This window comes from Balaenoptera musculus, chromosome 12, assembly GCF_009873245.2.
Source record: "Balaenoptera musculus isolate JJ_BM4_2016_0621 chromosome 12, mBalMus1.pri.v3, whole genome shotgun sequence".
Lineage (NCBI taxonomy): Eukaryota > Metazoa > Chordata > Mammalia > Artiodactyla > Balaenopteridae > Balaenoptera > Balaenoptera musculus.
The window spans coordinates 43,136,020-43,162,923 of NC_045796.1; the positions used below are offsets into that span (position 1 = coordinate 43,136,020).

Sequence of the window (26,904 nt, forward strand, 5' to 3'; positions counted from 1 at the left end):
TAGGTGTCCAGTCTTTTAGTGAGCCTGTGCCTCTGGGCTGGGAACTCATAAGTGTTTCTCGGGTTTTTCGCCTCCCCCCTTAGGTGGAACATGATGGCTAAGTGGGCTGGAGTTGGGTATTTCCTTTCCCACTATCAGTTAGGCTTTGAGAATACCCCAGCAGGTTAGGCTCCGTTAACGAGTTTCTCCAGAGGGCAGGCCTTGCTAAAAGCAGAATGCTCTGACTTTGCTGGACATATGAGAGGGTTTTTTTCTCCAGTATTTACTGTGGAAACTTGGTTAAGCTCCTGGAGAGAAATCTCACAATATTGTGGGGACCTCCTATGACTGGGGCCCCCTGGAGTTTTAACTCTCAGTGCTGTCTGCACTGAGCCTCCAGCAACTCATCAGTTATAATTCACTATAACCCTGGCACGGGTTCCTGTGGCGCTTTCCCCTCTCGAGCCTCCGCTAGGGAGGCAGAAACGCCCTGTATTCGCCTGTCTGTCTGTCTAGTCTTGTGGGCAGTGGCTTGCCCTGTGTCCTCCTCTCTCTTATGAGTCCGAGAAGAGTTGTTGATTTTTCAGGCTGTTTAGCTTTTTACTTCTTGTTAAGATGGAGAGACAACTTCCAAGTTCCTTACAGCAGACCCGGAAACCAGAGCCATGGAACCTTTCTACATGGCATCCAGCTAACTCTGAGGCTCCTGCTTCCCTCTTCCACTCATAAGGACCCTCGTGATTACAGTGGTCCCAGCCAGACAGCCCAGCCTATTCTTCCCATTACAAGATCAGCTGATTAGCAACCTTAATTTCATCTGCAATTTTAATTTCCCCTTGCCACATAACAGAACCAACATATGCACAGGTGCCAGGGATAGGACATGGGCATCTTTGAGGGGCCATTATTCTGCCCACCACTAGATCCTTCCTCAGAACTTTTTTGGGGGAGGAGGCCGGGGGGCAGAAAACACTGGGGCATCATGAAGAGAAGAGCCCGGGAACCTCAAAGCATCAGAACAATTATCCCCATTTCCTAAACCCCGAGATGCCTCCACAATATACCTTAAAAACCTGTTGTCCTTCTGTCCTGTCTCCCAGTTTACTTTAGGAAAATTTTTTAAACTTCATCTGTTTGGGGAGGAATGGATTTCTCATTATATACAAATACTATGTGTTTCAGAAGATGAAGGAGAGGGTCTCTTCCCCAGGGCCAGTGGCCAGGGCTCCTAAGTCTCAAACCAAGAATGACAGTAATGGCAGTAATGAGTCCTGAGATCAGTGTAGGGGGTGAGGAACAGTGGGGGTAGGGGAGAGCAAGGGAGGGAGAGGGAGAAGAAGGGATGGAGAGAGGGAGTAAAGAAGGAAGGAAGGAAAGGGAAAATGGAGACAAAAATTAAATAGACTGGTATAGAAAATATCGGGGTGCCTCACGTGTTCTAAGGATAAAAATTATTTCAGTCACATCTGGACGTAGGCACTGGCTTGCTGTGTGAGTGCATTTCATGGTGGGGGCAGCAGTCTGAACCTAGGGGCTCCCAGGCAGCTGCAGGTGTTTGCAGGGAGAGGTTTCTCCCAATCCCTACTGAGAAAAGTGCATCTGCTTATCTGTGCAGAAGCTTCAAAAGGACATTAGGGGACCAAGGAGGCAAAAAGGATGGGGTGGGGCTTCCCTGGTGGTGCAGTGGTTGAGAATCTGCCTGCCAATGCAGGGGACACGGGTTCGAGCCCTGGTCTGGGAAGATCCCACATGCCGTGGAGCAACTGGGCCCGTGAGCCACAACTACTGAGCCTGCGCGTCTGGAGGCTGTGCTCCGCAACAAGAGAGGCCGCGATAGTGAAGAGGCCCGCGCACCGCGATGAAGAGTGGCCCCCGCTCGCCGCAACTAGAGAAAGCCCTCGCACAGAAACGAAGACCCAACACAGCCAAAAATAAATAAATAAATATTAAAAAAAAGGATGGGGATGTGGAGAAAGGAGATCAGAACAGAAGAGGTAGAGATGGGAGTTCAAAGGGAGAAAGAGAAAGCGAAATGAAATTAAGAACATTAATCCTGTTGGATTAAGAACAAAAAGAGTAGACTCAGACAAGAAATCAGCCAGGAAGATAAGTGTGGATTCAAATGCTTTCCCGGGAAAGTGCAAAGGAGAGAAAACCCCCAAATCAAAACCAAAACCCAAACCACCCTGCGCTCAGCATTCCCTCGTTTTGCAGCTGCTCAGCTGAACCTCCAGCAGCCCTCTCTCCATCGCAGGCACTTGTGGTGGGTGCTGGTGCCCGAGGCTGGCCATCTGGGCTTGCTGGTGTCTGCCTGGCGCTGTGACCTCCAGCTGTCCCTGTAGGTGCAAATCCTAGCGGGAGAAAGTGAAAATGGCAGGGGACCTGGTCTGAGTGATGGGCAAGGAGGTGGAATGACAGCGCTGCTGCAGTCAGCGTGCAGCCCCAAGGGCGGTTTCTGTTTAACGCTTGCTGAGGACCCAGTGTCCTTGACTATTGCCTCATCACAGACTCAGGGGCAACAGCTATCGAGCACTATTAAATGCAGACCAGGTACCATGAATCCTGTTACATAGAGAGGAAACCGGGTCTCAGAGGGATTCAAGAAATTGCACAGGATCAGTAAGTGGGAGAGCTACGACTCCAGCCACCCTCTGACCTCTGCACAGGGCTCTTTCCAACACAACTGCCCCTCAAGGACAAACTTTTCAAGGAGGCTGCCCCCGGCTATCACACCTGGAAACTGCACTAGCCATTTTAGTCTCAGGCCTCCATGCCCTCACCCCCCACCAGGTCCCTACTCTGAATTTTGGACCAGTGGCCCTTTGGGGGTGGGGTGGGTAGGGTACTTCTGGTGGGAGAGTGGGAAATCCTGGAGATGTCTTCTTCTCTCATCAGCATTCCTGAACAGGCATGGTGGACGGATGAAAGTAGCCCTCTCTTCCCAAGTTTAAAATGGAGTTTAGGGTCGCCTAAAAATCAAATCCTTAAAAGGAAAGTAAAATACTATTGTCAATTCATTCTTATACACAAACTTACAAACGCCTGGTTAAGGATTATATTCGCGTCTGTTTTATGGTCCCCTGATGTAAGCACAAGGTCAGTCTGCCAGTCCCTCTTCTTCCTGGTTATCTTTTCCACTGCTTTTTCTCTTTATGTCTCAAGCACCCAGTCCTGCCTGTGAGCTCAGGCAGCACCCAGAAGGTTCTAATCGAGCGTGGCAATGGACCTGACAGGAAAGCTCTGGAAAAGACAGCCATTTCCAGTGAGCATCTGGGGAGCTGGAATAGGGACACTGGAGTCCTGCTCGCCTACCCCTTTAAGGAAAGAATGTCTGGAGAGTTGGGGGCTGAGACGGGGCCTGCAGACCTCCAGAGGGGTCCAGGTGACACGGGGACTGCTGTGAACTCTCTCACCTGTCATCTCCCTCCCGTGTGGCAGGCTGGTCACTAGGTAAGAGAAGGCGTCATCCTGCTCCCACTTGAGGAAACATTAGATTAAGTCAAATCAAGCAGAAGTCTTTCCTTCAGGATTTGGTGAGTTTAATAAGCCAACAGGTGTTGTGAGTCTCCCAAAGAAGAGTATGGTGTGAAGTCAGGAGCGGGGTCCTGAAGCTCTTTCTGGCAGTCTCCTTGCAGAAGAGGAACCACTAGGTGTGGGTGAGATATTATTAATCTTGTTACACGGCAGAGGGAAGTGGGTCTCACAGCAGTCCAGGGAATTGTGGTCTATACAACACAAAATCATGAATATAAGTTAGGTGTAGCTACAGCTTTGATGGGACCCACGCAAACAAAGCTTAGGCTTCCTTAGCTCACGGTCAATCCATATTTTCTGAACATTTGTTTTTTTGGGGGGGGCACACCATGTTTCAAAGAAACAGCCTTCCAGAACTCTGAGTCTAAATGCAAAGTGTCCAGGGTCTTGGGCAGCTAGCCTGGCTCTGCAAGGAAGGCATCTGGGCAGATGCTGCCGTCCAGCTTGAGTCCCCCTTTAGCACCGCTTTTCTAATCCACTGAACAAAGCAGTGTGGCCTCTGGGCTGGAGCTTCTCTGACACACAGTGATAAAGAAAGGAAAGTCACCCGCACCGTAAAGGTGGCTTCAGGGAATTTGTTGTTTTTGTGGCTGTTAGATTAATGCTGGACACTATGCAAAAGGCCCAGACCTCCCAGAAGGTGGGTAGGAAGCGACAGCTTCTAAGAGAATGAGCCAACACCAGGGGATGCAGAAACAACTCAGAGGACAGTTCCTTTCATTCTGCTGGCTTTTAAAATGCTGCTCACTCTGTTTCATGTCACGCAAGTCCGTGTGTGACAACTGTTGAGGAACTTGGGCTGTGACATTAAGCAAACACTGCTGATGTGTTTCTGATTACATTAACGGTGCCTTGCTCTCCAGCATGTTAACTCATCGTAGTTGATTATGCTGACACTGAAAGCTTGTGTTAACATGTGTGTTTGTATTTCTAGCTGTAATTTGGTTCAATACCAATACGAGTATCAATACTATCTGAATTAAATGTGAGATGATCAGCCTAAAACTAGAGCACAGAGGATTTAGATGAGCTCTGAAGATTTACCAAGAGAGACAGTTGCTAAACCCTGAGATAGGTTATTAAGGGAAGTTGTGGAATCTGTTTCCCTGGAGGTTACTAAAACAATGTCTATTCTATAGAAGGTTCCACGATCCTGACAGAAGGTAGAGAGCTTAGTTTGGCTGGCAAGGTCTTCTAACTAAAATCATAGGTACTCTACTCAAGGTAACCATTGAGGGCTCTTATACGCAGGTGGCATTTTGATTCCTTAACACCTTGCTTGCTGATGCTATTCCTGTTAGGAGAGTTAGAAATTCCATTTCAGGTCAGACTAGCCAGGTATGAACTTATTACCAACACGATGCTTTCTTAATTACTCTATAAAGTATGGTGATTATAAAGTAAGACAACTATTGTTATTGTTGTTACTACTATAATAATAATAATTATTATTATTACCTACCATTTTTGAGCACTCACTATATACTAGGCACTGTGCTAGCTCTTTATATACATGACTTCATCTTCCTCTTATAACAAATATTTTAAGATGAGTATTATTATATCCATTTCATAGATGTTTAAACTGAGTTTTGAGGCTAATAACCTGTTGATCACCCAGCAGGATTCAGACCCAGGTCTGTCTGACTCTAAAGCCTGTGCTTTCATGTATTACAAGGTGTGGCTAATGTATCTAGAAGCACATCAGATCACATACAGTGTTGGCTCTTACGTGCAGTCCCATTGGGCAGCCATGCTCTTCTACTAGTGCTCAACAGAGGCTGGGTTCTCTTTTGGACTTGCTTTCATCTCCACAGACACCTCAGAGGTTCACAGAGAATGACATAGTTCCCATCAATCCCTGAAATTTTAGATGGGATGAGAAAGACCTTCATGACAATCACCTATTTCATATGTAGGGGTTCTCACTAGGATAATAAAAGTTCTTCTGCTAAAAAAGTTTGCAAATATAATACACTCTTTTGAAAATTCTCAACATTTTTTGAAAATCCATTGAGCACTTGTCTTGGGTGGGGGGAACACCTGAGGATTATTCAAAACCAAGCCTGGTGAGTTGGGAGAATAATCAATCCAGTTATAAAAAACAAGGTATGAATGATAAAATAATGATGTCAATTTTCTTATGTGATATTGTGACACGTATACTGATGGTGTATGCCCTGTATTTCCATCACAACCAACTGTGGCCCCAACACTGACATCCATCTCAGAGCACAGTGACCTAGAAACATCTCACCTATTCATTGACCAATGTCCAAGAGAGGACCAAAATGATGACTTATATGAAATGCATTAATCTAGCAGCTGGTGAACTTTGGAGCAAGGCAGATGGTGGAGGTGATGATTTTGTGTGAAATGTTTCCCCTCTCAGCGAGATTGCCAAAAATGTGCTCCTCTGCTATTTTTTCTATCGAGGAGGGTGTGGGAGGAAAGACTCTTTTATTGGTGTCTGTAACAGATACATTTTCCTTAAACAAGATGTAGGTCAGTGATAGGCATGACCTTTATAAACACCTTTTGTGCATATTATAATAGGGAAAAAAATTTAGCCTCATGATGAAAAAGCAGCACAATATTCTTTTGCTAAGAACTCTGAAATTATTATATTTAGAGTTTTGATATTTTTTTCTGAGAGTTTGGGTCATATCTTGGTTGTTTGCCACCTACAGCTAAATTTAGCCAAACTCGGGCTTATTTCCTTTCCTGTTCTCCTTACGAACCCTTGTCACACCTGAAGTTCCCCGTTGTTGTCAACAGCTCCATTCTCCTGCCAGCCTCCTATGTTCCTAACTTGGTCAGATCTTTCCCTTCTATAATTTTGTCCAGGAAATCACCAGTTCTAAGGATCCTTGCTCTGTGGGGCTTCTTGAAGTCACATGCTCTCTGCATTCCCACGGGGACAGGCTGCATTGGACCGAAGCATTGCATCTAGACATGGGGAATAGTTTTTAATCTCCCACCTTTAGTTCCTTCCTTATACGAACCATCTTAACCAGCAGCAAGCATTCTTTTCATCATTTGCCTGACAAAATTAAATTAGAGTTATTCAGCAAGTATTCTATCACCTTGCTACTCAACTCATTGTCTTGCAGGCCTTTACTATGCCCATCAGACCCTTGACTGCCTCTTCCTTCAACCGCCTTCCACCTCTGATGTATCCACAGACCATTCAGCCTGGCACTTCCCACCAAGTGATGCCACTTCATCCCTTTCCAACAGTGTTCAAGATTGTTCTTTGTCATGTTTTCCCAGAGAATACGTGGTTTCCATGTTTTCATCCCCACAACTTTCTTCAATATCCTCTTATCCCTTAGGCACTGATACACAATACAACGAAAGTTTGAAATTAAAAATTTACGTGCCATTGTGTTTGTATTCCTACCTGCTCCATAAATTGTTCAAGCTTCTTTTGTGCAAGAGTCAGTCTCCATTTTTTTTTTTAATATTTAATTAATTAATTTATTTATTTATGGCTGTGTTGGGTCTTCGTTTCTGTGCGAGGGCTTTCTCTAGTTGTGGCAAGTGGGGGCCACTCTTCATCGCGGTGTGCGGTGCGGGCCTCTCACCATCGCGGCCTCTCTTGTTGCGGAGCACAGGCTCCAGACGCGCAGACTCAGTAGTTGTGGCTCACGGGCCCAGTCGCTCCGCGGCATGTGGGATCTTCCCAGACCAGGGTGCGAACCCGTGTCCCCTGCATTGGCAGGCAGATTCTCAACCACTGCGCCACCAGGGAAGCCCCAGTTTCTATTTTTGACGTTGCACCTGGGCGTTGGACAGTCCCTACACACAAGATGGGTTTCCATTAGTCCCATCCCAGTCCAGGATCATCTTTAAAAATTCCACATTTTCCTGACAAACTTTGAAGTCAGGAGGTCCTTCCGTGCTATGTAACCAAACTTCTTCTGCTGGATTTAATCAACCCACTGAAAAATTTATCTCTTTTATAAAGAATTTTCTGTGTAAGGAAATCATTGAGTCTAAAAGCTGAGTTTAAAAATAATTCTTTCTTTATTCCAAAACTTATTTACTTTAATGTTGTATAGAAAAGAAAGATTTGGGCTTCCCTGGTGGCGCAGTGGTTGAGAATCTGCCTGCCAATGCAGGGGACACGGGTTCGAGCCCTGGTCTGGGAGGATCCCGCGTGCCGCGGAGCGACTAGGCCCGTGAGCCACAACTACTGAGCCTGCGCGTCTGGAGCCTGTGCTCTGCAACAAGAGAGGCTGCGATAGTGAGAGGCCCGCGCACCGCGATGAAGAGTGGCCTCCACTTGCCGCAACTGGAGAAAGCCCTCGCACAGAAGCGAAGACCCAACACAGCCATAAATAAATAAAAAAAAGAAAAGAAAAGAAAAGATTTAAGAATTTTTTAGAAAGCAGTTTCTGTCTGCAGACAAGTTGTTAAACAATCAACCCAGAGTTAAGATGCCTACTAAGCTATTCAAATAGGATATGTTTATTTTTTCAGTACCAGAATTTGTTAGGTAGATTCATATATATCAACTTATTTTACCCTCACAACAATTCTTTGAGATAGATTTATTATTCTCACATCATCGACAATGAAACCAAAGCTCAGTGCAGTAAAGTTCCAAGTTCAAGCTCACCAAACTACAAGTGGTGGAGTAGAATTGTTACTTCTGTTTCTTACCATCTAAACCCTGCCCTCTTTCCTAATGCCAAGCTGTTCTGTGCCAAGGGCCTAGGGTTAGCACTGAGCCCCTTAACGAGAAAGAGGCAAAGGACCATGCAGCATGGTTGACAATGGTAGTGAGGCAAACAGAGCCATGGGGAATGTGCCATGTTGATTAGATATTACATTCCCATATGCATTTGGAACTACTTCTGGGCATTATTTCAGTTCCATTGTTTTGTCTGTTTACATATGGATTAGTCTGAAGCTTTATATTTCAGTATCTGATAGGGCTACCCCTCACTACATTTTTCCCTGGAGATTTTTCTTCTTGCTTGAGAATCAGCTTATCTAGTTGAGAATATCATTATGAAGTTATTTGGGGTCTTATGTCAGATTTATAGATTAAGTCAGGAGAGTTGATATCTCGATAATATTTTGTGTCTTCCCAACACAAAACATATCAGGTTTTCCCATCTCTTCCAGTGTTCCTTTGTGTCTCTTTTTCATTTTCCTGTACTAGAGTCTTTTGTGTTTTCATTAGATCATAAAGGTAAACCCATTATTTTTTTAATAGTCTTCCTCTTGGTTTATTCTGTGTTTCAGTGTTGCTTTCTTTTCCTCTTTCTCTCTTTCTTTTTTTTTCTCTCTTTCACACAGCACGCATGGACACACATACTGACTTTTTCATCCACAGAGTCATCAAGGGCATTTGAAAGATATTGAACTAAAAGTTCCAGAATCTTCTGTGACAGGTACACAATAAGGTGTTCTTTCTCCCTAGAAGAACATGGCAATAAACTGTCATAAGCTTCATGATGGAGGGACTTTTATCTCTTGTTCATTGCCATTTTCGAAGTGCCTAGAACAGTACACATTTACACTCAGTTATTATTTGTTGACTGAAGGAATGAAAAATCCAGTACATGCCTCCCTAAATCCCACTGGAACAAGGCCCTTGGTTTATGTTTTCTGGCAGGTGAAACTCACTCTGGGTATTTTGTTGTAGAAAGTCTGTTGAGAAGAGAAGCAGTGTGTAGAGGAAAATTATCTTCCTGTGTATATGCTCTACTGACCTATTTCTCCATTAGAGTATTAATAATAAATGCCCAAGGCTCTACTGAAAATAAATAACCTTATTCCTTTTTGCTTCTTATTAGCCAAAGCCTTGCAATTCACATTTGCACAGTGATGGCTCTAAAATGCATCCTGGCAGATGGATACTTCTTGAGCTGTCATAAGACGATGAAGAAAATCCAGTTAAATGTGTGGGTTAAGTCGGCAGTGAACAGTCATCATTCTGAACCGTGTTATAAACTGAGGCTCCGGGGCTCTTCAGCGTTACAGCCTTTCCTGGCAGTGTGGGCTGCAAAGTGTGTACAGGAAACACAGTCACACTGTGGTTTCACACCGGAGCTCAGGTTTCCTCTCATGAATATGCATGACGAGGCTGGATCTCGCTCTGGCCACTTGAGTGTTCTTGAGCTTAACTTAACTCCCACAAACCTACTTCCTGCCTATCATTTGAAGATGTTCCTTGAGGAGGTGTGAAAAAGTGAGTTGTAACTCCAATTGTGGAGCATTTTCCTTTCCTTCTCTTCAAGATGACAAACTGCACCCTGATTTATTTTTATTCACTGTGAGTCATTTGCTAGTCTTATTTTATAAATAATATTTTGTACATCTTACTCAGAGGCAGATGGGAAAGTTCAAGGAAACACCCTCTTGGAAAGAGGAAAAGCCCTCCGGTCTGGATTTGCACATTGGTGCCTTTGCTGGAGTCCCCGATAAGCAGCACTGCCATGAGGAAATAAACAGATGGCGAATGGTCCTAGGCAAGCAGCATTTAGAGTGGGTTTTCTTTGTTTTAGAAGTGTCTGTTATTCTGCTCTCACTGCGAACTCTGTGTACTCCTGAGAATGCAAAAAACAAGCTGGAAACTCTTTCCTAATATTCCTAAAACAGGTCACCAGATCGAAAGATACTTGGGATACGCGCGCGCGCGCACACGCGCACACACACACACACACACACACACACACACTTGCTAACGGTTATTGTGTGTTTTCTTTGTGAGAGGAAATGGGGGAGAGGAAGGGGGGCTCCAGTGCCTCTGAAGCCAAGAGGCAGCGCTCCAGGAACCCACGTGATGAACAGCATGTGCTGGGAAATGCCAGCCTGTGGCACTCCTCAACTTGGCATACAGACGCAACTCCTGTTTGACAAAATTTACGAAGCAGACAGGGAGTAGTAGGGGTCTTTTCTCCGGACAAACAGTAAAGGGTGAGAAATGGGCATATGTAGGTTGCTATGCAGTTATTTTGCTGTTTATATGGGAGCTTTGCCAAGCAGCACTTAGACCCTGGGAACATTTGCCTTAGTCCATGGAGGTCCCAGCCTTTTCATTCGAACCCACGCCAGTGTCTTTTCCTTTAATGACAATCGTTAGGGAGAAAATGTGCCTTCTTTCTAGATGTGCTGCTTTTATTTCTCCACAGTCTGATAACCCCTTCCTGAAGTCTGTTACTGATATTATCTTGGTTGTCATAGATTACTATGATTCTAATGAACTGTTTGTTTGTTTTTAATGTTAGAGATTCTTTTCCTATGGAATGTTCATCCTTTAAAAATTGCTCAACACTGTTTTGGCATTTAAAGCTCATGTTTTAAGAGCTGATGATTTTGTCTCATGGTTAAATGGTGAAATAACAGGGTCAAAGTGAGGTTAATGGGATTTAGAATTTCAATTTGACTGGAGTCTTTCCTTCTGAAAAATGGTGAAAGAAAAGAATGGAGGGATGGAAGGAAAGAGAGGAGGTAGGGAGAGTGAGAAGGAGGAGAGTCTATTCAAGGAAAACTCTTGAATAGGTGAGATTATTGACTAACTCTAAGTTTATCTGAGCTAAACATTTTTTAATACATATTTTTTTAAATTAAAGAAGGTAAATAATTACATTCACATTTCTAAACACTTATTCTACCACATTTTTTCTTCCAGTATTATTGAGATATAATTGACATACAGCCCTGTATAAGTTTAAGGTGTACAACATGATGATTTGACCTTCATGCATCATGAAGTGATTATCACGATAAGTTTAGTGAGCATCCTTCATCTCCTATAGACACAATAAAAGAAAAAAAATGTTTTTCCTTATGATGACAACTCTTAGGATTTACTCCCTTAACTACTTTTGTATATATCATACAGCAGTGTTCATTATATTTATCATGTGGCACGTCACATCCCTAGTACTTATTTATCTTTTAACTGGCAGTTTGTACCTTTTGACCACCTTCATCCAATTTCCCATCCCCTGACAACCCCCTCCTCCCCACCTCTGGTAACCACCAATCTGATCTCTTTTTCTGTGAGTTTGTTTGGTTGGTTTTGAAGTATAACTGACCCACAACATAATCTTAGTTTCTGGTACACAACATAGCGATTCAGTATTTCTATACATTCCAAAATGATCACCACAGAGCTAAACCTTTTTACATGCTCTTCCCAATTCTCTTTGTTGGTTCAACAAACACGTTTCAAGAGTGTACTCTGTACTAGGAATAGAACAATACAGCATTTTTGGCTACCACTTAATCATAGACTCTTTGGATTTTATTCCCAAAAAGTATAATAAATCCTTTTTCCATCGTGCACCTCATATTCTGTCACCCCTGCCATTAGAAAAATTAGATTACCTGTGATTTTTGTTTCATGGCCAGTTGAGGGTTATGTTTCCCCATGTCCAGTTATCTTTACTCTGTTTAGCTCTCGTGGACCATACAACTTAATCCAAGGCCTTAGGAACATGCTGTTATCTTACCAAGTCATGTGAGTGTGCTTTTCTGTGAAGTATTTGCAGCCCTCCATCTCATGCCTGAATTGCTTCCTCTGCATCTCTCTCATGAACTCCAGTTGCTTGGGCACTTAACTCTCTCCCCACAGAGGCTGTGAGTACCTTGAGGGCAGGGCCTGTGTCTTATTCATTTCTGAAGGGATGGCAACATAGTCAGCACTTAACAAGTATTTGTAGAAAAAAATGAATGTTGCCCAGAGCATCTTTGTTTCTATATTCTGACCTTCTGGCCTTTTTATGGATTGGATTCTAAGAGTGAGTTTGTTGGTCGAAGTCTATATATATTTTTAGTTTTAATAGATGTTGCTAGATTGCTTTCCAAGAAAAGCTAAGGCAATTTTCTCCCATATTTCTACCAGTAATAGGTTTTATTGGTCTTTTAAATGTTTGCCAGTTTAATAGCTATAAAGTGATATCCCATTGTTTAATTTTTATTTTCCTGCTATTAATCAGTTTGAGTATCTTTATATGTGTTTGTTGGTCATTTAGATTTGCTGTTCTGTGAATTAACTTTTTATATACTTTGTCCATCTTGACACGCAAAAGTTTGCATTTATTTCAAGATATATAAAAACAAAAAATATAAAGCCCCTTTAAAATTCCAATTCTAGGTATGTATCCTATGGAAACACTTAGATACGTAAACAAAAATATATGCAAAGCATCCCATTAGAGTATTATTTGTAGTAATAAAAAATTAAGTGTAGTGAAAAGAAAGTAGTTTAATGAATTATGGTGTTTCCTTATTATGACAGAGAATGAGGAATTAAAAAGAATGAGGTAAATCTACATGTACTGCATAAAAGGAATTCAGCATATTGTTAAATGAAAAAAGCAAGTTGTAGAAGATGTATTGCATAGTTCTATCCAAAATTATATATGTACATATGCACATTGTGGAAGAAACTATTTGTCCTTAATCTTAGGAACTATCAGAAACTATATATTTGAGTCACACTGCAGCAAGCAAATAGCAATTGTAAAGCTAGTCACATTCCGAAAGATGCATTGAGTTTTTATAGTGTGGGAAATATATGACTAGTCCAATGTGGGAAAAAAAAAAAAAAAGATGTAAATCAACTATACTCCAATATAAAATAAAAATTGAATTTAAAAAAAAAAAAGAAAAAGAAAAAAAGAAATAAAACCCAGTGAGTCAGTTCCCTGGGGGTTCAATTAGTTCTGAAGTGGCTAACAAGAGGTATGATTTCTTATCTATCAATCCTATATTGCCATATATTATGACTTTCTATATTTTATTTAGAACATGTTTCACAAACCCTGATATTGATAGCTAAAGTTAGCTTACACTTCAGATAGGTAAATGCTGCGTTTGTAGTGAAAACATTTAATAGAGTCCTTATCTATCTTTACAGATCTTCTATGTTGTTTCCTAACTTTATTTGTGATAAAAGTGTATAACAAAGTGTAATTTTACCTAAGATCATGTCTCAACCTGATGAGTCAGCAAGTGGCTTTATTGTTTTGTTCCCTGGATCATTAATATTCTCTGTCATTGAGCTTTCTTATCAGCTTATAGAAAGCAGCTTAAGTTTAGATCCAAGTGATTTGCAATGAAGTTTATTCCTATTTAAAGGAAGACATGTCTTTCTAATGTTTACATTTTCCCCTCTCAAAAAGATGATTTAACTATGCAGTTTCTACAACTTAGGTGTGTTGTGCATATGCCCGCAAACATCTTTTTGTATGTACACCCATTAAAACGAGACCTGTCTGGACATATCAAGCTCTTAACAGGGCCTATGTGCAGGGACAGGGAATGGGAAAGGGGAAGAAGGATGTTGGGAGAGTTCGCTTTTATTCTGAGTACTTCTGTAACGTCTGAATATTTTAAAAATGAGAATATTTTCATTCTTTTGTACTTGTATAATGTTAAAAAATGAAAAGAGAAGATCACTAGGAATTAGCAAAAAGTAAGATTTTATGTATCTCTTAGAACAATATACAAAGAGATTACAACTTTTTGGAGTATGAGGATGCCCTTTAATTGTTAATAATTTTCCGGACAATCATATGATAGCAGTTGTACTTTTAGTATCCGTTTAGAAAAGAAATAACTATCAAAAGGCACTTCAAATCCATTAATACTTTTTAATCTGAATTATCTTTTCCATAACGTTTCTCTCTAGTCTCTCAACTCCCTTGCCTGTCATCAGCATGGTAAAGCCCCAACCTTGGAAGTGTTTATCTTCATGTTTTCCCTGTCTGCACCCACACTATTGAGTTATTCTGGAGAAACAGCACGAGTCGGCCATTGGTACTATTCCAACTCTGTGTCATTAAGCACTGGTCCCTCAAAGCTGCTAGCTCTCCTCCTTTGTTTCCCTAGCCATCTTCTCTCCCACTCACCATAGTAACTATTTCATCAATTCACCATTCTTTTTAAACATTAGCCTCCAAATAATTCAATTCTCTGGAACGGTTTTGGTTTCAGTCTTCCAGGCTAGATTTTAAGCTCTTTGAGGACTGAGACCTTGTCTGTCTCTCTCATAGTTATTTTTCAAGACCCAGCATACTGCTAGAGCGGGTATTCAATAAATGCTTAAGGAATAAGTAAATGAATGAATGAATGGATGATGGTTTATAACAGATAGATGATGAGGATTGCTGTGGGACCAGCTTTGAGGGACCAGTGCTTGATGACAGGGGGTTGGAATAGCACCCGTGGCAGAGTTGTGTTATTTCTCCAGGACACCTCAGTAGCGTGGGTGCAGACGGACAGGGAAAACATGAAGATGAACTCATTCAAGGTTGGGGATTTGCTAACGAGGAGCAATGGAGTCGCAATACTAGAGAACATAGTTAAAGTGATGGATCATGAGATCTCTGCAAGTAGGAAAGGAGTGAAAAAAGGAGACTACTAGGTGAAGAATTGGGCTGGGCTTGTGAAGTGAAAGTTCTGGTGGAGTGTGTGAAAAGTAGCTAAATGAGGCTGGAAGAGAAGGAGATTATGGTTGGAGAGAAAATTTTTTACCTAAATGTTTCAGAGGGGAAGCCGTCCCAGGTGATGATATTGAGGGTGTGGCCAGGGTAATAGGTGGCTGAATGAATAGAGGAGTCATTAGCTTTGAGAGATCAGGAAATATGAGAGTCCTCCAGAGCTCTGGATGTATTACCACGTAGATGTTCTGGGTGGAGGGTAAGATTGTTTACTGGGAAGAGTGCCAGTTTTCAGTCACAGGAGGGACTGTGGGGCTATAGGTCACATTGAGGAGGTGGGATGGAAGGGCACAAAGGAATTAAACACGTAGAGATGTGAGGAAAAGAAATCAATATGACATAAGTGGTGTTGACCAGTACCTCAAGTTGGAGAAAAGAGAGTTAAAAGAGAAGCAAATATTGAAGGGTAGTAAAAATTTTGTATGATTTTCAGTTGCTTAAAGTAAGCAGCACATAAATCAAAAATTCCAGGAAGTTCAAATATATGTTTCATTAGTTGAGATTACCCTAATCTAAAAACTAAAATCCTATTAAAATTTTCTGAACCTTTCAGGAGATATAACATCCCAAAGAGGCTCGATTCTAGAAGGAAAATCATAGTAGCTTGCCAATTCCAGTTCTGGTCAGGCATTCTTAGAATACCTTGGAGTGGATTTTAGTCTCAGAGGGATTCTACTTTCAGAATATCAACCAAAGGGCCAAAATAAGGTTCTTGAAAATTTTCTCTACTGAAATGCTCAGTCTGCAAACCTGGATAGTGATGGAAATACATAAGCTTCATTTCTGGCACTTTGAGTGCTGATGAACTTGGTCTTTAATACAAAGAAAACTACTGTTCCTTCTCCTCTCTAGAAAATGAAACTAAAACCAACTCCCTTATCAGAGTACCTGTGTTCTATGCCTAAATTTAAGGCAATGGATCAAGTATACATTACATGCAAGATCTGAGTCCTTGGGGCTTCCCTGGTGGCGCAGTGGTTGAGAATCTGCCTGCTAGTGCAGGGGACACGAGTTCGAGCCCTGGTCTGGGAAGATCCCACATGCCGCGGAGCAACTAGGCCCGTGAGCCACAATTACTGAGCCTGCGCGTCTGGAGCTTGTGCTCCGCAACAAGAGAGGCCGCGACAGTGAGAGGCCCGCGCACCGCGATGAAGAGTGGCCCCCGCTCGCCACAACTAGAGAAAGCCCTCGCACAGAAACGAAGAACCAACACAGCCAAAAATAAATAAATACACCAAAAAAAAAAAAAAAAAAATCTGAGTCCTTCCCTCACAGAGAGCAGTACCCGAGGAGCAGGGACACACAGCTGGTGAAAGGCTGTGGTACCTACAGACAAAGCAGCCCCAATGCCCCCCAGTTAGCTCAGTGTTGACTATAGCAAAGAGCTGAGACCAACAATGTGGGGCGGGGTTATCAGGGAAGGCTTCCCAGGCATTGCATCAATGCACAAGGAGAGAGAGAGAAAAAATTCACACCAGGGAGGAAAATTATTTATGGCATTGCAAGGGTGAAAAGAAGATTTTTTCAAGGTCCTGGTATCTCTATTACTCTATCCTAGTGTTTGGACATATGGAGTACCCATTGCCGTTAAAGTATTAAAATGTGCCAGAAGACTTGGAATCTCTTAATAGCATGTTGAGAAGGGCTGATGACACAACTCCAGTTATGCTTTTGGTACAATTGTCATGTCAGATTGATGTCTGGAAAAGGACCGAGATTTGAAAAACTGCATGAGTTCTTGCGTTGTTTTTATCCTTTATTTTGTGCACACCATACTCCACATGCCATTAGTAGCTCCCTCAAAACTCAACAAGATAAAGGTCTGTAAGAGGGACTTGCTGGCTATCTTGATCCATAATGGAAAGCTCTTAAAACCTGGATTTGATGAGCCCAGGCCATGCCATGTAACTAAACTTTAAACATTTTCTCTTTTGTTGTTCCTTTAGCAGAAATTATATCCCTTCCTCCCGTCTATAAATTGTCTAAGCTCAAAGGGATGTTTTGTGCTGTTTTAGTGTTATCTGACAGCCTGGGGCAAATTATCAGGTAAAACAAGAAGCCAAAATCTAATAAGAGGCAGGGTGCGGAAGGTGCACATCCTCTTGTATATACTTTTCTTATCTATAACATATAATTTATTGATTTCTAAGTAAGCATGTTGAATGATAATATACTTTTGGGTTTACTTCTTTCCCACATCTCACTACAAGATTTCCAAGATTGAACATTAGAATTATATACTCTATTACATTTATTCTTCTCTGACCACTGGGTAAAAGAAAACATTTCTAATTTTCAGTAGCTGTTGAACCATATCAGTAGATGTTACACCACGTGGACCTTTCCCCCTCCTCCTTCCTAATGGAAACTTCAATTTTATTCGGGTATTCAACCTATCCTCATGTACAGGGGTAAACTTATTAGGTTGAGCCATCATGTTAGTTCCTTTCCCCTTCCTAATGACTGGTTCAAGAACCCAATCTTGAAAGCTGTTCTGTACATGCCATCTCCATGGTGACTATCATTGATGCAGAGATTGAAAATCACTCTAAATGGGAGAACTTATATTCCATGACTCTGAAATGTCCTCTCCCCTACTGAATAAAAACAAGGAAGTATTAGAGTCTGGCGGCCACCTTAATAACCACAAAGGATGCCCACCTCAGGACAAAGTAAACACAGAGGCTCCTGAAACTCACCTTTCCTCTAGAAATATTATATATGTAATAAACATCTGACTCTTTAGGCCAGTTTCACACAGGTAGCCAAAAGAGTCCTTCCTGTCTGATGATGCTGTTTTTGTCTCGCCTGAGGTGTCCTTGATGATCTCACATAAGAGAGTCTATGGAATGGTTTTACAGGGCAAGTCATTCTCCTCACACGTCACTCCCACTGCTCCTCAACATAACCAAACCTTTAAGCAGATTCAGATCTCCGTATGCCTCGGGAGATTCATTATAAAGCCAAATCCAGGATCAGAAGATGTACTCGCCAAAAGAATAGAAAGACTGCTAATTTATGTTGGAAAAATATGGAGAATATATGTGGAAATGGATTCTGAGAGTACTAGACCAAGGAAGGAAGAACAAAATTATAGATCAGATAGAATTTATCAATAGAGATGTATTTATCAGAAATTCTGGATTTAATGTGCTAGCTCAAACAGTTGGAAGTTGTCTAAATTATTTGCTAATTTATCTTTTGAGCTGTGCTCAACAGTAGTCCATTCTAAATTAACCAGAGATACTAGAAATTTCTTATTTTAATATAGAGGAAGAAATCCAAAAGTTTATGGAGATATAAATATTGGGGTAGATCTTCACATGTGAACCACTCACCTATTCCCAACTGTCTCCTTCCTCTTAGGAAAAGGAAGAAATGGCCAGAAAATATGTCCTAGACCAGAGGCTTGAGAATTGCATAGGTATAAAAAGCACTTTGTGGTTCTTCTTCATATGCTGGGGTAAGAAGAGAATACTCTGTGGTTGAAAAGGGCTCCTGATTTCAATAGGGATGATAAGATGGAAGAGGGCAAGTTGTGGTACTTAACTGCTAAAGTCAAGGTCGGTATGCTGACCATAATAACAGCAGTAGGATTGGCATGGTTTTCAAAATGAAACAACTCTCAAAAATCTCTGCAAGTCTTTTATATTCAGTAGAGTTACAGACATCAAAATAGATGGCAGCTTACTAAAGTTCTAATTCATTTGTATAATGGAAAATACTCCAGGATTAATGGTTGTAGCTCTGGTGTTGTGTTCTTGAACATGGTAGTTCTGGTGGTGGCCTTCTGACACCTACCTTTCCAGCCTTTCCAGTGATTTTTGTAAGCACCTAATTCCCTGTCTTAAAACTCTTTCTACTTAAAGTACCTAGAGTAGTCCTGTGCCCTGAACACTGATGCATCCCAATAGGACCCTGAGCCCTTGCCATGATTATTTCCCCAGTTTCTGGGTATATTATTAAGATAGATGACCTCAGAAAGTGGCAGACTTCCTACACTGACATGTTGAATAAAAAATTGCTATAATATTTTTTAAACTTCATCTCTGGGGAAATCACAGCGAATGAGGCCATGGTGTTTCCTACCCATCCCCACTTTTGGCCAGTGCAAAAGATAGAGGAGTCTTAGAATCACAGAGGATTACTGTAGGCGAAGTCAAGTGGGAATTCCAAGCATACATGATCTTCCAAATGTAGTTGCTTTTTTTGCAGCAAATCTACATACACTGTATGACTGCAGCTTGTATCTGGACACTCCTTTTTCTCCATTCCAAAAGAGAACACAAGAAGTAGTTTGATTTCACCTCAAATGACAGAAACATATTTTCAACTGCAGGTTATTTTAACTCTCTATTCTCTGTGCCATAAATTAGTCTATAAGAACTAGGTTGTCTCACCATCCCGAGCTAAATCGGCAATAATATACTGATGAGCTCCAAAGAGCAGGAAGTGGCTGGTATTTTAGATTGAAACCATACATGCCAGAAGGTAGGAAGTAAATCCTATGCTAATGCAGTGACGTTTCTTGGGATCTGTGCTATGTGGCATGTGAGTTTATCCTCTCTAATGTCAAGGACAATTTGTTTCCTACCTCTAGAAAAAAGTACTATGATTTCTGGTGCTCTTTGGATTTTAGAAGCAATAGAGATAACATTTTGTGTGCCTGTCAGCTCTTTCCTGAGTGACCCAAAAGGCTGACAGCTTTGAGTAGGGTCCAGAGGAAGACTCTCCAGCTGGTCCAGGCTGCAACTTTTCCATATGGCCTATTAGGACCCAACAAGATCAGTGGTGCTCAAAAATCAAATGAAGTCTGCGGTGTGGAAAGACTGAATACAAGATTCACAACAGAAACATCAAAGTTTTAGAACAAAGCTATGCCTTCCTCAGCGAGGTCCATTCCTCTTTGGAGGAATAGTACTTAGCTTGCCACTGGGCCCTGACAGAAACCAGGTGACTATGAAATATAAGCTGCCCATCATGAACTGAGTGTTATCTGATCTACCCAGCTATAAAGTCAAACATATCCAAGTGGAAATAGTATATAGGTGAGTGCATCTGAGCAGGTCCTGAAAGCTCAAGTTTCACAGGCTGATGTCTTCCTCCTATGCCAACTCATGCCACAGGCCACCTCTCCACCCACCAACACTTACAACACCATGAACACTTCTCTAGTATCAGGTAACTGAAGAAAAGGAAAGTGTAGTTTACAGATGGCTTTGCATAATAAGCTGACACCAGCCTCAAATGGATTGCTGAGTACCGCTCAGTCCCACTTAATTGAAGGTGCAAAATTCTCCCAGTAGGTAGAACTTTAAGTGGTATAACATCTTTGTTTTATCCTGGAAAGAGAGATAAGTTGATGGACAGTAACAAATATTTTGGTCAGATTGTCATAGACATGAAAAGAATAAGACAAGAGAATTGGTGACAAAGAAGCTTGGGAAGAAGCATGTGGACAGGTCTCATAAAATGGGCCATATCATAAAGACATTACGGTTCCATAGAAATGTCCACCACATTGGTTGTGAACCCAGTAGCCAATCTACTTTCTTGAGAACAAAACTTCAGTTTTGTATAGGTACCCATGCTCCTCCATGTGACTTTACACTCCAAGGAAGGCTGGTTACATCTCCATCCCAACAGGTGAATCAATTCATCTAGCCCATCATGGTTATTCTATTTTCCATATGAGTGGTTGGCTTAAAAAGGGCCATGTGACCCAATTTTGGCCAATGAGACATTGAAGGAAGTCTGCTATGGGGTTAGTTCTGTGAGAGTTTCTTTACCTATTAAAAATAAGAGGTGGTCTCTTCTTCTGCCTCACTTTGAATTGGGAGCTAGTCTTACAAATAAGAAGAGCGAGGGGAGCATGTCTGCTTGTAGTGGTTGTAGGAACAACATCTGGTTTCTAAGGCCAGCTGCCTCTGTAGTAGCATCCAATGTATTGATATAGTGCCAACAGTGTCAACTGTGCAAGCTGTGATTTCTGACACTAAGTGGCAGCAGCAGCTGTGTCCTCACAGGAATAGTTTTGTGATATGATTTTCATTGTATCCCTGGCTGCATGGCTTCTGAACCTGGACAATCTTTGAACTAACCAATATCCTTTAAATAATCCCTTTTCTGCCCAAACCAGGCAAAGTCCATTTCTGTTGTTCGCAATGAGGCTCCCTGGCTGATATAGGTCTTCTGAATAAAATTGTCTGTGAGATGTTGGTCCAAAAGAAAAAAGTGTATTTTTGCAACACTAATATTGCTTTCAGAATTGAGTGTTTCTTTGTAAGTTTTACTTTTTGATGTTATTAGAAGTTAGGAAAGACAAATGTTCATCCACCTACCAGCAGTATTGCCTGGGTCAATCTCCAGCTGGTAAAAATAATTAAGGAGGAAAACATCTTTCTTTGAAAGGATGGGAATTTTTAAAAGATGTATTAATAATGGACTCAGTGGAAACTATCAGTAAATATGCAGTTTGGAATTGGAAAATAAAGGCAGTGCCTTCCATATACGCTGTGGTGCTAGCCCTTACTTGTTACTGCTCCAGAGGAGCAAATAGGCAGATGTTTCACTCTCACAGAGGCTTTTAAATTTTATCCTGGGACTGTCCTCGGTCATGTACTGAATGTTGTAATTTCAGCTATTTTTTCCCAACTAGCGGGGCTAGAGGTCTCTGTTCTCCTTCTGTCTCATCCGAACAGCTGGGGCCACAAGATTCCCCCCTTCACAATCTGTGCATGCCTATTTCTTAGGCCCAATTCCAATCACAAGTAAGACAAACTAAATAGCCTGAGTCTCACATTTTGGCCTACTATGTGCTGGGCGTGCTTCTTGGCACTGAGGGTACCCCAGTGTCCAAAAGAGACAAAGTTCAAGATTTAGTGAAACTTCCCTTCCAATGATTTCTTTCCCTGCCCACCAGCAAAAATCCCAGATGCCCCCTTCTATCAATATATCTGCACGTTGTTTCATTTCCTCTGTACTGCTGTCTGTGCCCCGAATCTGGAAATGAAGCAGGAAGTCTTAAAAGATCTGTTAGATTAAAAGAAGTGGGCATGTTGCTTTGTCTACTTAGAAGATTAATATTTTCATTTACTTCAGATGTATAATTTTATGCTTTCATGTAATTGGTGTAGTACATTGATGCCTTCCGTAATGAAATAAAACCCAGATGTTTGGAAGCAGTCAACGAGGGTGAGGCTTTTCTTAATAGAGGAGGTTGTACTCTACAGTCTCAGCTCTTAGCTCTGAGCATTCTCCTTGGGGATTATTTTAATGACTGTATCACCCGCTGGCCTTGGGAGGCAAAGACTGATACCCTGCTTCCAATGCTTTGTCCCATATGGGCACATGACTTTTTCTCGTATATCATTTAGCTCAGCTGAGACAGATTTAATGCCCAAATTAAGTTTTACTAAAGGCTAACAAAATGGCAAACTGGATAAGAGTGAAACCATAAAAGTAACCCATCTAACAGACATTGCATAACTTACTCATCTTCAGTTTTTAACCCGTTACAGGGCTCTTTACTTTTTCTCTTGAGTTCTGTTTCTGCAAGTACATTTCCCCAGATATCTGGCTTTGTCATCATTAAGACCCAAAGAAGAATGGGAGCTTCCATCTATCTCAGGACCATCCTCTCAGCTCTGAGTTTCTACCTGAGGGCCTCCTTCCTCCCCAGATAATCGATCCTGATAAGAACCACAAGCTTCACGGAAGAAAAAAAGACATCTACAGTGGTGTAGCCTAATCCACCAGTCCTACCCTCTGAGTAGCTGTACGAAGCATTAGTCGGGCCTCTTCCAAGTACAGGTGACAAAAATTTATCTGAAATTTGCTTAAGAAAGATATTTATATCTTTGGCTAAGAAAACTGAAAAGACAGATCTTGCTTGCTTCAGGCATGGCTGGACGTGGAGTTTCAAATAATGTCATCTATCTTCTGTCATTTGACAGAGGCTTTTGCTCTCTTTCTCTTTTTGTTTCTCTCCGTCTTTCTCTTTTTTACACTGTTCTTCCCTCTTTCTGTCTATCTGTCTTTGTTCTCCTTTCTATTGAGTCTACCTTCAAGGAAAATTCCCATTTTGGCAAAAATGGCCACTAGCAGCTTTGGACTTACGTTAAACTACAGCAATCCCAATGAAAAGAAAAAGATGTGACCTCTTTCTGAATGGTTCCAGCAAAATTTCAAGAGAGGACTATGATTGGCCCAGTATGGCTCCCCGAACAAATCCTGTGACTGACAGATGGAGTGTTCTGATTGGTCAGCCTGGATAACATACCCATTCCTGTGAAAGGAAAGATGGTGCCCTGTGATTGACAGTCCTACCAGGGAGCAGAGAGGTATTTCCTGGAAAGAAATGCTTTAGGACATTCATGAAGTAACAGGTCTGGATAAAATATGGTATTCCTAATATTCATTCTAGAGATATAGGTATACAAGAGCAGATTATTAGAGTTATAGTTACACATGATAAATTTGATATGGTCTACAAGTCAGACACAGAAGAATTAGGAATAATTAATTATAAAACTGGTTCAGTCATAAGCAATCTGAGACATTGTATCACCAAAGGTGTGGAAAAAGTCTCCAAAGTATTAGACAAGCCTAAATCCCATATAAGATCAAATGCCAGGATTGATTCAGACATACAAGTTACTTTTAAGAGAACTGGGCAAATCAGAAGGGAGGGACCAGGATGCAAAACTTAACCTGAGGCAAGAACCACAAATAATTGACTTTTTTTTTTTTTGGCCACATCGCACGGTTTGCGGGATCTTAGTTCCCTGACCAGGGATTGAACCCGGGCCACAGGCAGTGAAAGGTGCTGAGTCCTAACACTGGACTGCCAGGGAATTCCCCCAATAATTGACTCTGTTGAAGGTGGAAAGATAAAGGATGTACTTTTACAAGCAAAGCATGGTGTGCAGGACAAGAAGAATGTAACGTTATTGCAATTAATCTTTTTTTATTACTACATGCTTGAATGAATGAGTTGTATTTATGGGGCTTCAAAATCAAAACAAAAAGAAAGATTCTTTTGGTAGTCACATGTTACAGTTGTCTTAACCTACAAACAGTAAGGCTGAGTTGGTTTAGTAATGAAGCAATTCTATTCACAAGCACTGATCACTGTCTATTTTAGTACTGTAGCCATTAATTTCTTGATTTCCCAACCCACAGGAAATCTAATGCAGCCAAGAACTCCTTAAAATTTTTCTGCCACATTCTATAATAGAAAGAATTCCCTACCTCCTCTCATTCCTAATGGAATCACAGCTCTGAGACCATTTTCCTCACGGAACAGCTGAAATGACCTATTAACAAATGAAAGGTTGAAGATTTGAAAGTAAGCTAATGTCCATATGAACTATAATTTTTTTTACCAAACAAAAACCATAAAAAGCATTGTTTGCGATGTTACATGCAGTATACTAAGCTATATGCAGCGTACAAAGTTGAAAACCCAAAATTTAACGTGGGATATTTTGAGCTTTGAATTTGGACAATTTATAATTTAAAAGAAAAAGCTATGTAAGTTATAGACCAAATTTGGCTCCCACTGAAAGCAGGGGGTGAGACAAAGACTTGGATGCAGGTCACACGTGAAGGAGGTGATTCCAGGAAACAGGAGTAAAGGAGCAGGGAGAGCGGGACAAGAGAAGTGGTAAAGTCAATACAAGGGCGTGTTATCCAAGTCTTTGCTGAAGGCACAGGGACCCAGTTTGGCTGGGACTTCTGGAAAGTGTGAATGTTTTCCAGAATTTTCCATCTGAGGGAAGTGAGGATGAAGCATGGCTCCCACATTTGTTTATGGCTGACGTTTCCCTGGGGAGCACTAACATAGCTCACCTTAGGGCTGTGTTTTTATACATAAGCCCAGTTGCTCCAGGGCACGGGAGAGACCCAGGGCAGAAGGCAGAATACTTCTGTACCTGCTTGAGGTGGGACCTTGTTAACAGGAGATGAACCTGAACTCTCAGCAGATGAAACAGAGGTGGGCCAAAGAGATGAGAATGGGGCTGCAAGGTATCTGTTGCATAAAACAAACATATGTGAAGGCCAGATATGGTACATGGTTTGCCAGTATTTGACCTTTGGTCTGTTGGCTTAGAAATTCACAAACTGAACTCACAGCATCATTTAACTGACTTAGAGATTCTAGGGATAAAGTACAGACTTGCAAAAAAAAAAGACAACCAAATTCTGCTTTTTATTTATGCATTAATTCAACAAATTTAATGAACATTTACCACATGCTAGGTGCTGGAGATACATCAAAGAACAAGATAAACAAAGTACCTGCTACGTTGAGCTTGCATTCTGGTTGGGAGGCAGCCAACAAACAATGAGTAAGGTAATTTCTGATTATTCAGTTACAGGGGCTCATAGAAAATGAACCAGGGTAAGCTAATAGCGAGAGAAGCATGGCTGCTATTTTAGGTAGCACCCTAAAAAGCTGTGGAAGGCTTCTCTACGTGAATGACATCTGAGAAGAGACCTGAATGAGAAGGAATGAGCCAAATGAAGGTCAGGCAAGAACATGCTAGGCAAAGGGAATAGTTTACGTAGGAGCCCTGAGGGCGGCATAAGCGCTTGTTTGGTGAAATTGAAAGTGAGAGAGAAGTGGCAAGTGAAGATGTGAGACATGTCAGCTGGGGGCAGGTGAGGCAGGGCCCTGTGGGCTACGGCAAGGTCAGGCTTCACTCTTAGTGAGATGGGAAGTCACTGGAAAATGGTAATCCGAGGAGGGATGTGATCTGATTTTCTGTTTTAAAAAGTCTGCCGAGTTGCTGCGTGGAGACTGTTTCCAGGCAGTGTGTTCCCTGGAACACGACAGACCTGAGAATTTGTATTTTCCATAAACAAGTTAATCTCTCCCTCTCGTTCGCTTAAAACACAATAGGTATCCACACAAAGACTTGCACACAACATGTTCTAAGCAGCATTATTCATAATAGCCAAAAAGTGGAAATGACCCAAATGTCTGTCAACTGGTGAGTGGAAAACAAAATGTGTTTATACAATGGAAAACTATTTAACAATAAAAGGAGATCTTGATACACGCTGCAACATGAACATCAAAATCACCGTGCTAAGTGAAAGAATCCAGACACAGAAGACCACATATTGCATGATTCTATTTATATGAAACGTCCAGAAAAGGCAGCTCTATATGTAGAGTAAGCAGACAGGTGATTGCCTGGGGCCAGGAGTGGGAACAGAGCTTAACTGTAAAGGAGCAGGAAGATCTCACTGGAATGATGGACGCGTTCTAAACTCTATGGCAGTGGTGGTTGCACAAAATGGTAAACCTGCTGAAGATCATTGAATTGCATACTTGCAACAGGTGAACTTTAAGGCATGTACATTATACCTCAGTAAAGTTGTCTCTAAACACACACAGATATTTCTAAACTGAGGACATATGACCTCAGATCCCGTGGACCCTCGGTCTGCACAGACCTTGGCCTGACCTCAGGTCCCCCCCACCCCCCGCAGACCCCTTGCTCTAGGCATCACCAAGCTGGCCGGGCTTTCCACTCACCAGTGTCCTGCTTCGGAACTGGTTGAGTTAAGCCTTCTTCCTCTCCCAACTTTCTTCCCTCTCAGGAGATCACAGACATTCCAAGCTCTCCCCATGCCTCCTATTTTCAGAACTCTCCGGTTGGTTGGTTCCTCCGTAAGAAATCGCTTTATCATCTTTAGCCCATCCACTTTCTTCTCTCACTTTTCTAGCTTTTGTCAACTGTGTTTTTTTAAAAAAATTTTTTTTCTTTACTACTTTCTTTTCTCTTTTTTCTCCTCTCTTCCTCCCTTTTCTACCTTTATTTTCTTTGCTGTCACCCATCACTCTTTCTCTGTATTTGCTCCACTTGTGATCCCACAAAACGACTGTAAAAATCATGGCCCTTACATGGGA

General features: G+C 41.7%; 1 protein-coding gene and 2 long non-coding RNA genes across 3 annotated transcripts in view; 1 reads left to right on the top strand and 2 right to left on the bottom strand.

Moving 5' to 3' along the window:
* Positions 1-1,951: 1,951 nt before the first annotated feature.
* On the bottom strand, positions 1,952-25,365 carry LOC118904969. The gene is made up of 5 exons (XR_005022138.1): positions 25,284-25,365; positions 24,834-25,014; positions 24,234-24,298; positions 5,246-5,374; positions 1,952-2,330 (listed from the first exon to the last, which is right to left on the bottom strand). It is a non-coding gene; the product is annotated as an uncharacterized LOC118904969 (long non-coding RNA).
* On the bottom strand, positions 8,953-12,012 carry LOC118904970. The gene is made up of 2 exons (XR_005022139.1): positions 11,863-12,012; positions 8,953-9,025 (listed from the first exon to the last, which is right to left on the bottom strand). It is a non-coding gene; the product is annotated as an uncharacterized LOC118904970 (long non-coding RNA).
* Positions 9,673-26,904, top strand: part of CEP85L (centrosomal protein 85 like) — a 207,359-nt gene continuing 190,127 nt past the window's right edge. Inside the window, exon 1 of the mRNA XM_036871170.1 lies at positions 9,673-9,718. The gene's annotated coding sequence lies outside the window, so the exon portion shown is untranslated. The remainder of the gene's footprint in view (positions 9,719-26,904) is intronic.